Source organism: Aegilops tauschii, chromosome 4 (assembly GCF_002575655.3).
Source record: "Aegilops tauschii subsp. strangulata cultivar AL8/78 chromosome 4, Aet v6.0, whole genome shotgun sequence".
NCBI classification, from domain to species: Eukaryota; Viridiplantae; Streptophyta; class Magnoliopsida; order Poales; family Poaceae; genus Aegilops; species Aegilops tauschii.
In genome coordinates, this window is record NC_053038.3 from 212,011,927 (window position 1) to 212,027,310 (window position 15,384).

Here is a 15,384-nt window from a genome sequence, read left to right on the forward strand (position 1 = left end):
TGCCAGGCTAGCCTGCCCGACAAGGGGCGATTTTCGCCTGGTGGCGTCTTGCTTCTTTAGCTTGGTCTTGGTCCTCTTGATCTGCATGTTGGTTCTTTGAAGATCTTGATCTCTTTTGCTCTGACTTGGTTTGGTGCCGTAATCTTGTTCCCATGCATGTGCACAGTCTGGGCAACAGACCCAGGGTTTTTTGCACCGACAGTTAGTTCATAATCTGTGTTGAAAACTTTAATGTTGGCTTTACATATTTGCAACAACTAGATCAAACAGAGTTTGTAAAAGTTTTTCTTTATCACTTTCAGTTGTGAACTGAATTGCTTGAGGACAAGCAATGGGTTAAGCTTGGGGGAGTTGATACGTCTCCATCGCATCTACTTTTCCAAACTCTTTTGCCCTTGTTTTGGACTTTAACTTGCATGATTTGAATGGAACTAACCCGGGCTGATGCTGTGATGCGGAGCATCCCAAGGTCATACCCATGGACCTACCTACATCTCCTACGACACCACTTGGACCAATGACAAGAGCCCGTGCGAGAGCTATCGAAAACGAAGTTAACTCTCTCCTTGTTGAACTTTCCTTTGACCCGCTTGAGACATGGCTACTACCTCAAACGAAGATGCTTTGTGTGCTTAGGTACCAAGGAACCAGCCTAGGAGAAGCTATGGTGCAAGATGGACATCAAGAACATGGAGAGGATCTGCCCAGTCCGGAACGGGCGGTACTACCGCCCACACGAAGCGGTACTACCGCTAAGCCCATCCAAGCAATACTACCGCCGAACATCCGCTCTACTGCCGCTCAACCCGACAAATTCCTGTGATCGAGCGACACGAGTCTGGTACTACCGCCCAACCCGGGCGGTACTACCGCCCGAGTGTCCGGTACTACCGTCCTGCCTCTGCGCAGAGAGCGGGCCAAGGGCCCATGTATACCCCCTCTCACTTACCCCTTCGTGGACTTAGACTATACCCCCCCTACATCCTCCTAGCTAGGGATAGCGTTGTGATAGCTCATATGTGAGATAGAGCCTGCTACCTCTTGAGCACTGCGTTGGTTTTCCCTTGAAGAGGAAAGGGTGATGCAGTAAAGTAGCGTAAGTATTTCCCTTAGTTTTTGAGAACCAAGGTATCAATCCAGTAGGAGACCACGCTCAAGTCCCTTGCACCTACACAAACAAATAAGAACCTTGCAACCAACGCGATAAAGGGGTTGTCAATCCCTTCACGGCCACTTGCAAAAGTGAGATCTGATAGATATGATAAGATAATATTTTTGGTAATTTTATGTTAAAGACTAAAAGTGAATAAAACAAAATAAACGGCGCCAGAAATAGCTTGTTGACGGGAGATTAATATGATGTAAAATAGACCCGGGGGCCATTGGTTTCACTAGTGGCTTCTCTCAAGATAGCATAAGTATTACGGTGGGTAAATGAATTACTGTCGAGCAATTGATAGAATTGAGCATAGTTATGAGAATATCTAGGTATGATCATGTATATAGGCATCACGTCCGTGACAAGTAGACCGACTCCTGCCTGCATCTACTACTATTACTCCACACATCGACCGCTATCCAGCATGCATCTAGAGTATTAAGTTCATAAGAACGGAGTAACGCTTTAAGCAAGATGACATGATGTAGAGGGATAAACTCATGCAATATGATGTAAACCCCATCTTTTTATCCTCGATGGCAACAATACAATACGTGTCGTTTCCCCTACTGTCACTGGGATTGAGCACCGCAAGATTGAACCCAAAGCTAAGCACTTCTCCCATTGCAAGAAAGATCAATCTAGTAGGCCAAACCAAACTGATAATTCGAAGAGACCTGCAAAGATAACCAATCATACATAAAAGAATTCAGAGGAGATTCAAATATTGTTCATAGATAATCCTGATCATAAACCCACAATTCATCGGACCTCGACAAACAAACCGCAAAAAGAAGAGTTACATCGAATAGATCTCCAAGAGAATCGAGGAGAACTTTGTATTGAGATCCAAAGAGAGAGAAGAAGCCATCTAGCTAATAACTATGGACCCAAAGGTCTGAGGTAAACTACTCACACATCATCGGAGAGGTTATGGCATTGATGTAGAAGCGCTCTGTGATCAATGCCCCCTCTGGCGGAGCGCCGGAAAAGGCCGCAAGATGGGATGTCACAGGTACAGAAGGTTGTGGCGGTGGAAATAGGGTTTTGGCTCCGTTTCTGATGTTTCCAGGGTATATGAGTATATATAGGCGAAAGAGGTCGGTCAGGAGAGCTACGAGGGGCCCCCGAGCGTGGAGGGTGCGCCCGGGGGGTAGGCACGCCCCCCTGCCTCGTGGCCTCCTCGTTGATTGCTTGACGTCCACTCCAAGTCCTCTGGATCATGTTTGTTCCGAAAATCATGTTCCCGAAGGTTTCATTCCGTTTGGACTCCGTTTGATATCCTTTTCCTTCGAAATACTGAAATGGGCAAAAAAACAGCAATTCGGGCTGGGCCTCTGGTTAATAGGTTAGTCCCAAAAATAATATAAAAGTGTATAATAAAGCCCATTAAACATCCAAAACAGAATATATAATAGCATGGAACAATCAAAAATTATAGATACGTTGAAGACGTATCAGAGCCTCGCTCATCCAACCGGATCTGCTCCTCCGAGAGAGACCGTCACCTCTTCGGAGAAGATCCACTTGGATTCAAGACCCCTAACGGGAAGATCTCAATACCTCCTTTCGGAGAAGAACCGGTTACCCTATGTATCGTCTCTTGTTGGATTTGGACCGTGTGATCTCTATGTGTACTCATATCTAGCATATGTGTGACCTAATCTCGTTGGTTTGAGTGTTCCTCTTGTGTTTCCCTTCGTGATTTCCCGCTTGTGTTCTTCGTGTTCTTTGCGGGATCCGCTCCTTTCGTGAAAGATCGGCCGTATAGGGTTCCACCCTACATCATCGTGGTATCATGAGCCACGTGATCACGATTTCGGAGCCTCCCCTTTCATTTTCTTGCCTTGTTTTGTTGATTTTGTTCCAAATTCGAAAATTCGCCACAAAAATAGTCCCCCAAATTTTTTGTGATTTGTTGGTGTGATGAAGTTTTATTGGATTCGATCCATGGATTTGCTTTGTTTCGAGTGGATCTAACATGTCCCCAAATTTCCCCACTTCCATCCATGAAATCTCTCGAATTTTGACCCCGAAATCATCCTTTTCGTCCCAAAAACTGATCCCGATCCAGAATTGCGAATTTTCCTGACACCAGTGGTACTACCGCCCCCACCGAGCGGCACTACCGCTAAAGTACCACAAGCGGTACTACCGCCCAATCTAGCGGTACTACCACCCCGCCCAGTTTCAACCAAAACTGATTGGCATCTTTTCCTAGGCCCTCCACCGTATCATCCGCATACCACCGTAGCTTTCCGCAACCTAACCCTATACCCTCCACTTTACTTCCACCATTTCCGGATTGCCACTTTTGTTATGTCCATTTGACTTTGGTTTTGACAATTTGAGTTGTGGGTCATCGTTTCCTAGGGTGTTTCGGCTAACTAGGAATGGTTCGACATCGACATCACCACCGCTCATCTTCGCCACAGACTCGTCATCAACGACGACCACTTCACCATTTTGACACCTCACCGTAAGCAAGAACGGTAACCTCCGTATCATCTTGGGATCGTGATATATCATCATTGTACATTGTTGCCATTACATTGATAACCACCATAGCCCAATTTTGCGTATCTTACCCATCGAGACTAGCCTTTGAGTATTGCCGGCAACGTGACTTGTGCACATCAGTGATCATACTTCCCATACCATATCATCATGGTGCACATTGGTGAAGTTTTGCATGAGAAAAGAGCTCAAAAGACAAAGAGCCAAACAAACATTTAAGCACAAGGAAAAGAGATAAGCAAAGAGCTTATAAGCAAGCATCATAGCATCATACTACTACATTAAGATTGTCATACTAGATCACCTTGGATCATACCATCGGAAAACCATGCATATAGCATACTTGGGATAGAAGTCGTTGCAATTTTTCTTAGTAGGTTGTGCACAAGTTTCGTATCCGCCTATTGTGCAATCGTGCTAGCGTCTCTCTAGTGTTGTGCACCAACAGCATTTTCATGGATTCCACATTTTGGCTCATTCCTTGGTTGCGCGACCCCGTTTATCTATTTGCGTGTGTGTCTCTGTGTACCATATCTTGCTATTGGTCTACTTGTTGCATTTGCAAATTTTGCAATCTTTTCCAACATTATTGCGGCTCACTAACAATTGCATCAAATTTTGTGCCACCATCCTAACCAAGCTCCACCATAAGCTTTTATTTGTGTAGCTGTGAGAAACCGACAAGAATTGGTACCAATTGTGCTATTTCCTTGTCACACATTTGAGTGATCATTGATCTTCAACATCGTCAAGGTACATTTGGTATAAGTTCTTTCTCTTTCTCCCACTCACATATTTTACTTGGAATGATGGATAGGCCAAGTTCGTCTACCAACCCACTCTTCCTTGAGCAAGACGATGACCCGAACCAAGATACAACTATTTGGAACGCAACAAGCTTTGCATCAAGAGCGACAAGCAATGAGCAACCGCATCAACCATCTCGCCACCGACTTGTGACTCTCCGAGCAACGTACAAGAGACTACTTCGACAACAAGCTTGACGAACACAAACAAGAGAATGACGCAAGAATGGACAAGATTCATGCCTTGTTGGTCAACCGCTCTTCTACCACTTCGTCCTACTCAAGACGGAGGCGCTCGAGTCGACACTCCGATGACACTATTTCTAGCTCAAGTACTCCAACATCGAACACTCTTCATTGTGCCGCGCGTCAAGATCGTCAAGCAAACCGCAATCCTCTGCACGACAACGACTCTCAAGAGCAAGCTCGCATGCAAGAACATCAGCACCGTGAAAATCTAGCTACTTTCGTGCAAGCCCAAGAACAACAATGTCTACGCCAACAACAAGAGGAAGAGCGAGCGCGACTACACCAAGATGCACAAGATGCCGAGGCACAATGCCAAGAACAACAACTACGCGAAGCTCAAGCACTTGAGGCTCAACGTTCCCTCCGAGATTCAAGTCGAGCCTTAGCCACGCGCAACCGGCAAGCTCGTGAGCAACAAGAAGCGCTTCATGATGAAGTTCAAGAACGAATATATCAAGCTCGCGTGCATCGTCAAGCTCGACAAGCTCCTCAACAAGCTCGACAAGAACATCAAGTTCACCAAGAGCAAGACGACAATGGAAATCCTCCAAGACAAGAGCAAGTTGAGGGAGACAATCCTCCTCGTCAAGGACGTCCTCATCCCCGACCCCAACACAATGAAGAGCAATGCTACGGCAAGCTAAATTTCACCATGACCAAGTTTTCCATAAGCAATGATCCCGTTGAGTACTTTTCATGGGAATTGAAGGTTGACAAAATCTTCGGCTTGCACAACTATGAGGAAGAGAAGAAGATTGCGATGACATCCCTTGAGTTCCAAGACTACATCCTCATTTGGTGCGAACAAGTCATTGAGCACCGAGCGGCAAGAGGTGAACCACCCATCACAACTTGGGTGCAAATGAAGGATGTCATGAGAGCATGTTTCGTACCTACCTTCTACAACCGCGACCTCCTCAAGAAACTCCAACTCCTCAAGCAAGGAACCAAGAGCGTTGAAGAATACTACAAGGAAATGGAGATTGCCATGATACAAGCCAATGTCACAGAAGATGATGAGCAAACTATGGCACGTTTCTTGAATGGACTCAATCATCCTATCAAGAAGATTGCCGACTTCCAGCCATACTCGAACTTCATCGAGCTAGTGCACCAAGCTATCAAAGCGGAACATCAAGCGCAAGATGACTTCAAGTATGCCAAGTTCTCATCCAAGTCCTATGGCTTCTCCAACAACCAAGCTTCAACGACTACAACACCTTCTACCTCAACCAAGCCATCTACAAGCAACGACGACAAGTCAAGCTACAAGAAAACTTTGACAACCTCAAATCGCCCTCCTACTACAAGAAACTTCAAGCAGAGAGCATCATCATCATCTACCCCAACCGATGACACCATCAAGACAAGTTCCTTCAAATGCTTCACATGCGGCGGCCGAGGCCACAAGTCCTTTGAGTGTACGAACAAGTGCACCATCATCCACAACGACGACGGAACTTATGACTCCATGAGTGAAGGAGAAATGGAAGCCCTTGAGCAAGTGGCCATGCATCGGCAAGTGAACGACGATGAAGATGATCAAGTCTTTTGTGACGAAGATTCGAGCCCCGCTCTCGTTGTCTCCAAGGTCTTGACTCGTCAACATCAACAAGAAGAAGACTAACGATGCCATATCTTCCACAACGGGCATACAAATCACTATAGCTTCAAGATGAAAGCAAAGGAGTATGCACAACGACCTATGTATCCAAGCCAAGTGATCGTCGAGAAGCAAGCCACCCATCGTGGAGAGAATAGTGAGAGAGCACACCACCAAAAAGAGAGTGAGCGCCACAAGACCAAATTGAGTACCTCCACGATGAGCGACAAGAAGAACTTAGTCCTATTTGCCGCCAAACGTGAGATGAGAGAAGTGTGTGAGAACCCGTCAAGTTTCATGCACTACGTCCTTTTGTCCAAAGACGAGGCACCAAAAGCTAACACCTCTCACAATCTACCTTTAGTGTTATCTTCTCTATTGCAGGAATTCGAAGACGTTTTCCCCGATGAGCTTCCTCCGGGAGTACCTCCACTACAAGGCATCGAGCACCGCATAGACCTCATCCCCGGAGCACCACTTCCAAACAAGGCTCCCTACCGCGTCAACCCCGAGGAAACTAAGGAGATCCAACGGCATGTACAACAACTCATCGACAACTGCCATGTACGAGAAAGTTTGAGCCCTTGTGCAGTCCCGGTAATCCTTGTTCCCAAGAAAGATCGTACATTTTGCATGTGTTCCGATTGTCTCCCTATTAATGCTATTACCGTGCGTTACCGTTACCCCATTCAACGCCTAGATGCTATGCTAGATGAGCTTAGCGGAGCCACCATTTTCTCTAAAATTGACCTTAAAAGTGGCTACTATCAAATACGCATCCAAGAAGGTGATGAATGGAAAACCGCATTTAAGACCAATTTTGGCTTATATGAATGGCTGCCAATGGGTTTATCTGAAGCACCCGGTACCTTCATGCGACTCATGCATTTTGTTCTTCGACCCTATATTGGTGTATTTGTTGTGGTCTACTTTGACAACATTCTTGTGTTTAACCCATCCTAGAACCATGTTGCAAACCCTTAAGAAAGAGCACCTTTATGCTAATATGGACAAATGCCTTTTTGGTGTTGATAAGCTTGTTTTCTTGGGTTTTGTTGTGTCTTATAAGGGTGTTCATGTTGATGAATCTAAGATCAATGCTATTAAAACTTGGCCCCAACCAACCAACTTGCAACAAGTGCGTAGCTTCCTTGGTTTAGCCGGTTTCTACCATAGATTTGTGAAGGACTTTAGCACTATTGCGTCTCCTTTACATGCTTTGAGTAAGAAGATGCACCCTTTGTTTGGGGACCATCTCAATATAGCGCATTTAATGAGCTTAAGAATTTGCTTACTCGTGCTCCCGTGCTTGCATTACCCAACTTTGACAAACCCTTTGAAATTCATTGCGATGCTAGTGGTAATGGCATAGGAGGTGTGTTAACGCAAGAGAAGCGCCCAATTGCTTACTTTATTGAGAAACTTTCCGGAGCGCAACTCAATTACCCTATCTATGGCAAAGAGCTATATGCTTTAGTGCGAGTTTTGCATGAATGGGAACATTACCTTCGCCCTCGTGAATTTGTCATCCATACTGACCATGAAACTCTTAAATACCTTAAGGGTCAAACTAAGTTGAACAAGCGTCATGCTAAATGGAGTGAGTTCATTGAGTCATTTCCTTATGTCATCAAGTATATTAAAGTTAAGGAAAATCTTGTGGCGGATGCACTTTCCCGTATATGCATGCTTGTTACTCAACTTGAATTGAATGTCATTGGTTTTGAGCACATAAAAGACTTATATGCGCATGATCCTACTTTTGCTATTCCTTATGCCAAGTGTATGAAGCATACATCTTGGGAACGCTATTACATCAAAGATGGTTATCTTATGAGAGCTAACGAATTTGCATCCCCGAGTCTTCTCTTCGTTTGTTGCTTTTGCAAGAATCTCATGGAGGAGGACTAATGGGAAACTTTGGACGCGGCAAGAAATTTGGCACGCTCTCAAAGAATTATTTTTGGCCCAAGATGTTCCGCGACGTCGCACATGTTTCACAATTCGATGCTCAACATGTCGCAAAGCTAAGTCTAAAGCTCAATCTCATGGCCTTTATATGCCCCTTCCAATTCCATATAACCCATGGGAGGATATTAGCATGGATTTTGTCCTTGGTTTGCCTAGAACTAAAAATGGAAAGGATTCCGTGTTTGTTGTTGTGGACCGATTCTCTAAAATGTCACATTTCATACCATGCAACAAGATAGACGATGCTTCACATGTTGCAAATATTTTTAGTAAGGAAATATTGCGCCTACATGGAGTGCCAAAGACGATTGTCTCAGACCGTGATGTCAAGTTCTTGAGTTACTTTTGGAAGACCTTATGCACCATGCTCGGAATCAAGCTCTTGTTCGCTTCGGCATACCATCCTCAAACCTACGGCCAAACGGAGGTGACGAACCGCACGCTCTCCACTCTACTATGCGTGTTGATAAAGAAGAACATCAAGGAGTGGGAGGAGTGCCTACCTATCGTCGAGTACGCCTACAACCGTGCAAGACATTTGACTACCGGCAAGTCCCCTTTCAAGGTCGTCTACGGCTTCAACCCATTGTCCCCATTGGACATTCTTCCTCTACCACTACAAGAGTGCACAAACATGGACGCGAGTGCCCGAGTGAACTACCTCAAGATGATGCATGAAGATACAAGGCACACCATCGAGCGCCGAGTACAACGACTCGCGACCAAGCTCAACGTCGACAAGCAACCCATGATATTCAACATTGGAGATATTGTGTGGCTACACCTTCGCAAGGACCGCTTTCCCAACGAACGAAAGTCCAAACTTCTACCACGAGCCGATGGACCCTTCAAGGTGCTTGCACGATACAACAACAACAACGCCTACAAGATCGACATCCCACGCGATAAGTACTCCGTGAGTGACATCTTCAACGTCAATGATCTATCTCCCTACCATGGTGATGAAGATTTCGATCCGAGGTCTGATCTTTCCCAAGGGAGGGAGATGATGCGGAGCATCCCAGGGTCATCCCCATGGACCTACCTACATCTCCCACGACACCAATTGGACCAATGACAAGAGCCCGTGCGAGAGCTATCGAAAACGAGATTAACTCTCTCCTTGTTGAACATTCCTTTGAACCAATTAAGACATGACTACTACCTCAAATGGAGATGCTTTGTGTGCTTAGGTACCAAGGAATCAGCCTAGGAGAAGCTATGGTGCAAGATGGACATCAAGAACATGGAGAGGATCTACCCAGTCCGGAACGGGCGGTACTACCGCCCACACCAAGCGGTACTACAGCTAAGCCCATCTAAGCAGTACTACCGCCGAACATTCGCTCTACTGCCGCTTAACCCGACAAAATCCTGTGATCGAGTGACACGTGTCCGGTACTATCGCCCAACCCGAGCGGTACATCCGCCAAAGCGGTACTACCGCCTGAGTGTCCGGTACTACCTTCCTGCCTATGCGCAGAGAGTGGGCCAAGGGCCCATGTATCGCCCCTCTCACTTACCCCTTCGTGGACTTAGACTATATATACTCCCCCACATCCTCCTAGCTAGGGATAGCGTTGTGATAGCTCATATGTGAGATAGAGCCTCGCTCTTCTATCCGGATCTGTTCCTCCGAGAGAGACCGTCACCTCTTCGGAGAAGATCCACATAGATTCAAGACCCCTAACAGGAAGACCTCAAGACCTCCTTTTGGAGAAGAACCGGTTACCCTATGTATCGTCTCTTGTTGGATTTGGACCGTGTTATCTCTATGTGTACTCGGATCTAGCATATGTGTGACCTAATCTCGTTGGTTTGAGTGTTCCTCTTGTGTTTCCGTTCGTGATTTCCCCCTTGTGTTCTTCGTGTTTTTCACGGGATCCACTCCTTTCATGAAAGATCGGCCGTATAGGGTTCCACCCTACATCACGCTGTTTTCAGCAGAATTGCCATGGTGTTATTTTTTTGCAGAAATAAAAGTTCTCGAAATGACCTGAAACTTCGCGGAGATGATTTTTGGAATTAATAAAAACTATTGGCGAAAGAATCAATCGAAGGGGGCCTACACCCTGGCCACAAGGGTGGGGGCGCGCCCTCCGTCCTTGTGGGCCCCCTAGACCTCCACCGACCTCAACTTCAACTCCATATATTCACGTTCAGGGAGAAAAAATCAGAGAGAAGGATTCGTTGCATTTTACAATACGGAGCCGCCGCCAAGCCCTGTTCTTCCTCGGGAGGGCAGGTCTGGAGTCCCTTCGGGGCTTCGGAGAGGGGAAATCATCGGCATCATCATCATCAACCATCCTCCATCACCAATTTCATGATGTTCACCGTTGTGCATGAGTAATCCAATCATAGGCTTGCTGGACAGTGATGGGTTGGATGAGATTTACTATGTAATCGAACTAGTTTTGTTAGGGTTTGATCCCTAGTATCCACTATGTTCTAAGATTGATGTTGCTATGACTTTGCTATGCTTAATGCTTGTCACTAGGGCCCGAGTGCCATGATTTCAGATATGAACCTATTATGTTTTCATGAATATACTTGCGTTCTTGATCCTATCTTGCAAGTTATAGTCACCCCGGAGTGACAATAGTCGGGAAACTTCCCGGTGATGACCGTAGTTTGAGGAGTTCATGTATTCACTAAGTGCCAATGCATTGGTCCGGTACTCTATTAAAAAGAGGCCTTAATATCCCTTAGTTGCCAATAGGACCCCGCTGCCACGGGAGGGTAGGACAAAAGATGTCATGCAAGTTCTTTCCCATAAGCACGTATGACTATATTCGGAACACATGCCTACATTATATTGATGAATTGGAGCTAGTTCTGTGTCACCCTATGTTATAACTGTTGCATGATGAATGCCATCTGACATAATTATCCATCATTGATCCATTGCCTACGAGCTCGTTTCATATTGATCCTTGCTAAGTTACTTTTCCGTTGCTACTGTTACGATTGCTACAAAACGGCTACTGTTACTTTTGCCACCGTTACCGTTACTTCCATACTAGTTTGCTACTAAATATTTTGCTGTAGATATTAAGTCTTTCAGGTGTGGTTGAATTGACAACTCAGCTGCTAATACTTGAGAATATTCTTTGGCTCCCCTTGTGTCAAATCAATAAATTTGGGTTGAATACTCTACCCTCGAAAACTATTGCGATCCCCTATACTTGTGGGTTATCAATGTATCAGCATCCCCAAGCTTAATTCCTACTCGTCCTCGAGTAGGTAAATGATAAAAACAGAATTTTTGATGTGGAATACTGCATAACATGTTCATCACATATTCTTTTCTTTTGTAGCATGGACATTTGGACTTTTATATGATTCAAAGCAATAGTCTAGTTTTGGCATGAAGATTTCAATACTCAAGGATAAACAAGCAACCGTGTCTTTAAAAATATCAACACTGAAGCAAGTTATCCCTAGCTCATTCTGCTCAATCATTGATCCATTCATGAAACACACTCGCATATTAGCTACACCCAATGCTCAAGTACGATCATAGTGCCCCTTAGTTGGTGCTTTATAAGAGAAGATGGACACTCACACAAAAATTGCATAAAGTAAATAAAACGTCCCTTCGTAGAGAGAAGTAGGGATTTGTGGAGGTGCCAGAGCTCAAAGCGAAAAAGATAGAGATAAAAAAATTGGGTGGCATGCCTTTCCTGTCAACGAAAACGATCGAGTAGTTCCCAATACTTTCCATGCTAGATTTATCATAGCCGGTTCCCAAACAGAAAATAAAGTTTATTCCTTTTTCCACCATACTTTCACAATCCACGGCTAACCGAATCCACGGGTGCCATCCATACCAAAACTTTCCAAGGAATTTATTATTTGACAACATAAAGTAAATTCATTTTTCATTTTGGGACTGGGCATCCCTAATACCTTTGTCGTACTCTCATGCAATGTCAAGTGAATAAACACTCATCTTGAGAATAACACATCTAGCATGGAATAATATCAGCCACCCCCTACCATTTTCATGAGAGGTACGAGCACACAAAAGAGAAAATTATTTTTAAGATTAGAGATGGCACATACAAATTTGCTTAGAACGGCAAAAGAATACGCATATAGGTAGGTATAGTGGACTCATATGGAAAAACTGGTTTAAGGATTTTGGACGCACAAGTAGTGATCATACTTAGTGCAAATGAAGGCTAGCAAAAGATTGAGAAGCATCCAACCAAGAAACAAAAAATCTCATAAGCGAGCATTAAGCATAACTAACACCGAATAATGCACCACAAGTAGGATATAATTTCATTGCATAACTATTGACTTTCGTGCTTGCATAGGGAATCACAAACCTTAACACCAATATCCTTACTAAAGCATAATTACTCATCAACATGACTCACATATTATATCATCATACCGCAAAACTATTACACAGAACCAAGTTTATTTTGTCCAATGATATTTATGAAAGTTTTTATTATATCTGATACGACTCCAACGTATCTATAATTTTTTATCATTCCATGCTATTATATTATCTGTTTTGGATGTTTATTGGGCTTTAAATATGCTCTTTTATATTATTTTTGGGACTAACCTATTAACCGGAGGCCCAGTGCCAGTTGCTATTTTTTTGCCTATTTCAGTGTTTCGCAGAAAAGGGATATCAAACGGAATCCAAACGGAACGAAACCTTCACGACGATCTTTCTTGGAACAAACGCAATCCAGGAGACTTGGAGTGGAAGTCAGAGACGCAATGAGGCGACCATGAGGCAGGAGGGCGCGCCCAGGGGGTAGGCGCGCCCCCACCCTCGTGGTCCCCCCGTAGCTCCACTGACCTACTGCTTTCACCTATATATACTCTTATACCTTGAAAACATCCAGGAGAGCCACGAAACCACTTTTCCACCGCAGCAACCTTCTGTACCTGTGTGATCCCATCTTGGGGCCTTTTCCGGTGATCTGCCGGAGGGGGAATCGATCACGGAGGGCTTCTACATCAACACCATAGCCTCTCCGATGATGTGTGAGTAGTTTACCACAGATCTTCGGGTCCATAGTTATTAGCTAGATGGCTTCTTCTCTCTCTTTGGTTCTCAGTACAAAGTTCTCCTCGATGTTCTTGGAGATCTATTCGATGTAATACTTTTTGCAGTGTGTTTGCCGAGATCTGATGAATTGTGGGTTTATGATCAAGATTATCTATGAACAATATTTGGTTCTTCTCTGGATTCTTATATGCATGATTTGATATCTTTGCAAGTCTCTTTGAGTTATCGGTTTAGTTTGGCCTACTAGATTGATCTTTCTGGCCATGGGAGAAGTGCTTAGCTTTGGGTTCAATCTTGCGGTGTCCTTTCCCAGTGATAGCAGGGGTAGCAAGGCACGTATTGTATTGTTGCCATCGAGGATAAAGAGATGGGGTTTATATCATATTGCTTGAGTTTATCCCTCTACATCATGTCATCTTGCTTAATGCGTTACTCTGTTCTAATGAACTTAATACTCTAGATGCATGCTGGAAAGCGGTCGATGTGTGGAGTAATAGTAGTAGATGCAGAATCGTTTCGGCCTACTGGACATGGACGTGATGCCTATGTTCATGATCATGCCTAGATATTCTCATAACTATGCGCTTTTCTATCAATTGCTCAGAAGTAATTTGTTCACCCACCGTAATATATGCTATCTTGAGAGAAGCCACTAGTGAAACCTATGTCTCCCAGGTCTATTTTACATCTTATTAGTTTCCTGTCAACTTACCAATTTCTGTCGCCGCTTATTTTGCAATCTTTACTTTCCAATTTATACAACAAAAATACCAAAAATATTTATCTTATTATCTTTATCTGATCTCACTTTTTGCAAGTGGCCGTGAAGGGATTGACAACCCCTTTATCGCGTTGGTTGCTATTTTCTTGATTGTTTGTGCTTGTACTAGGCGATTTGCGTGTAGTCTCCTACTGGATTGATACCATGGTTCTCAAAAACTGAGGGAAATACTTACGCTACTTTGCTGCATCACCCTTTCCTCTTCAAGGGAAAACCAACGCATGCTCAAGAGGTAGCAAGAAGGATTTCTGTGACACCCAAAAAAAATTATTTGGCTTTTTCAAACTTTTATTTGATTTGAGGGAGGTTATTTAAAATTTTCTTCTAAAGAACTCTCCCTCTCAAAAATTTTCTTTTATGACAAGTATTTTCTTTGGATTCACCCAAGACTTGATCTTTGGCCTTGGAGGTTTTTCCATCTTATGTTGACTCATCACAAATGTTTTTCATTTGGGAAAACTTTTGAAAATCTTTTTAAATAGCCCTATGGCATTTGGAGTGATCTTTTCCCCTTTCAAAATCTCCTCTTGCCATGACCTAAGTGGAAATCCCCTCCCAAAAGCCATTCCCCAACTTTGTGTCAAGATATACTTCAAATCCAGCAAGTTGAACTTCCCCATGATTTTTCTTCCATTTATTTCTTATCAAAAATATTTTCTGCCTTCTACTTTGGCTCTTGGAGATTTACAAAGGAACTACCATTTCTCCTTTGAGTTTTGCCTCCAAACCATTTTCCCTGGCTAGTCCTTAGAGCCCTCAACCAAGATCCATGAAGATCCACTGGTCTCCAGTTCAAATATTTCAAATTGTGCTTGCTGCAAGTTTGGACCATATTTGTCAAATTTGATGAAATTCATTTGTTTTCTCCTCCTAAAAATCTGAGAAAATTCAGGCAGCCTCTGGATGCATCGAGAGGTCTCCTCACCAAGTCCCAGCTCCAGAAATTTTTTTCCTCATGCCAAATCATTTCGTCGAACACCTGAAGGGCACAGTTACTGTCAAGTTCAGAAAGTTCAGTAAACAGTTTCAGAGGCCGCTGTCGTTTTCTTCAGAACATCTCCTCGATCTCGCCAGTAGCTGCAGTGGCTCCTTGCGCCCTGTGCCTCCTTCTTATCCCTGTGCCGCACGATCACCTGGAAGCTTGCGGGCGTCGGCGACGAGCTGGTGGAGGCGCGCCACCCCGTGAGCGACGGCAGCAGCGCCCTTTGCGGCTGCCAGAGAGGCGCAGCGTTGGACGGCGCCGTCCAGTGCCGCCCAAGC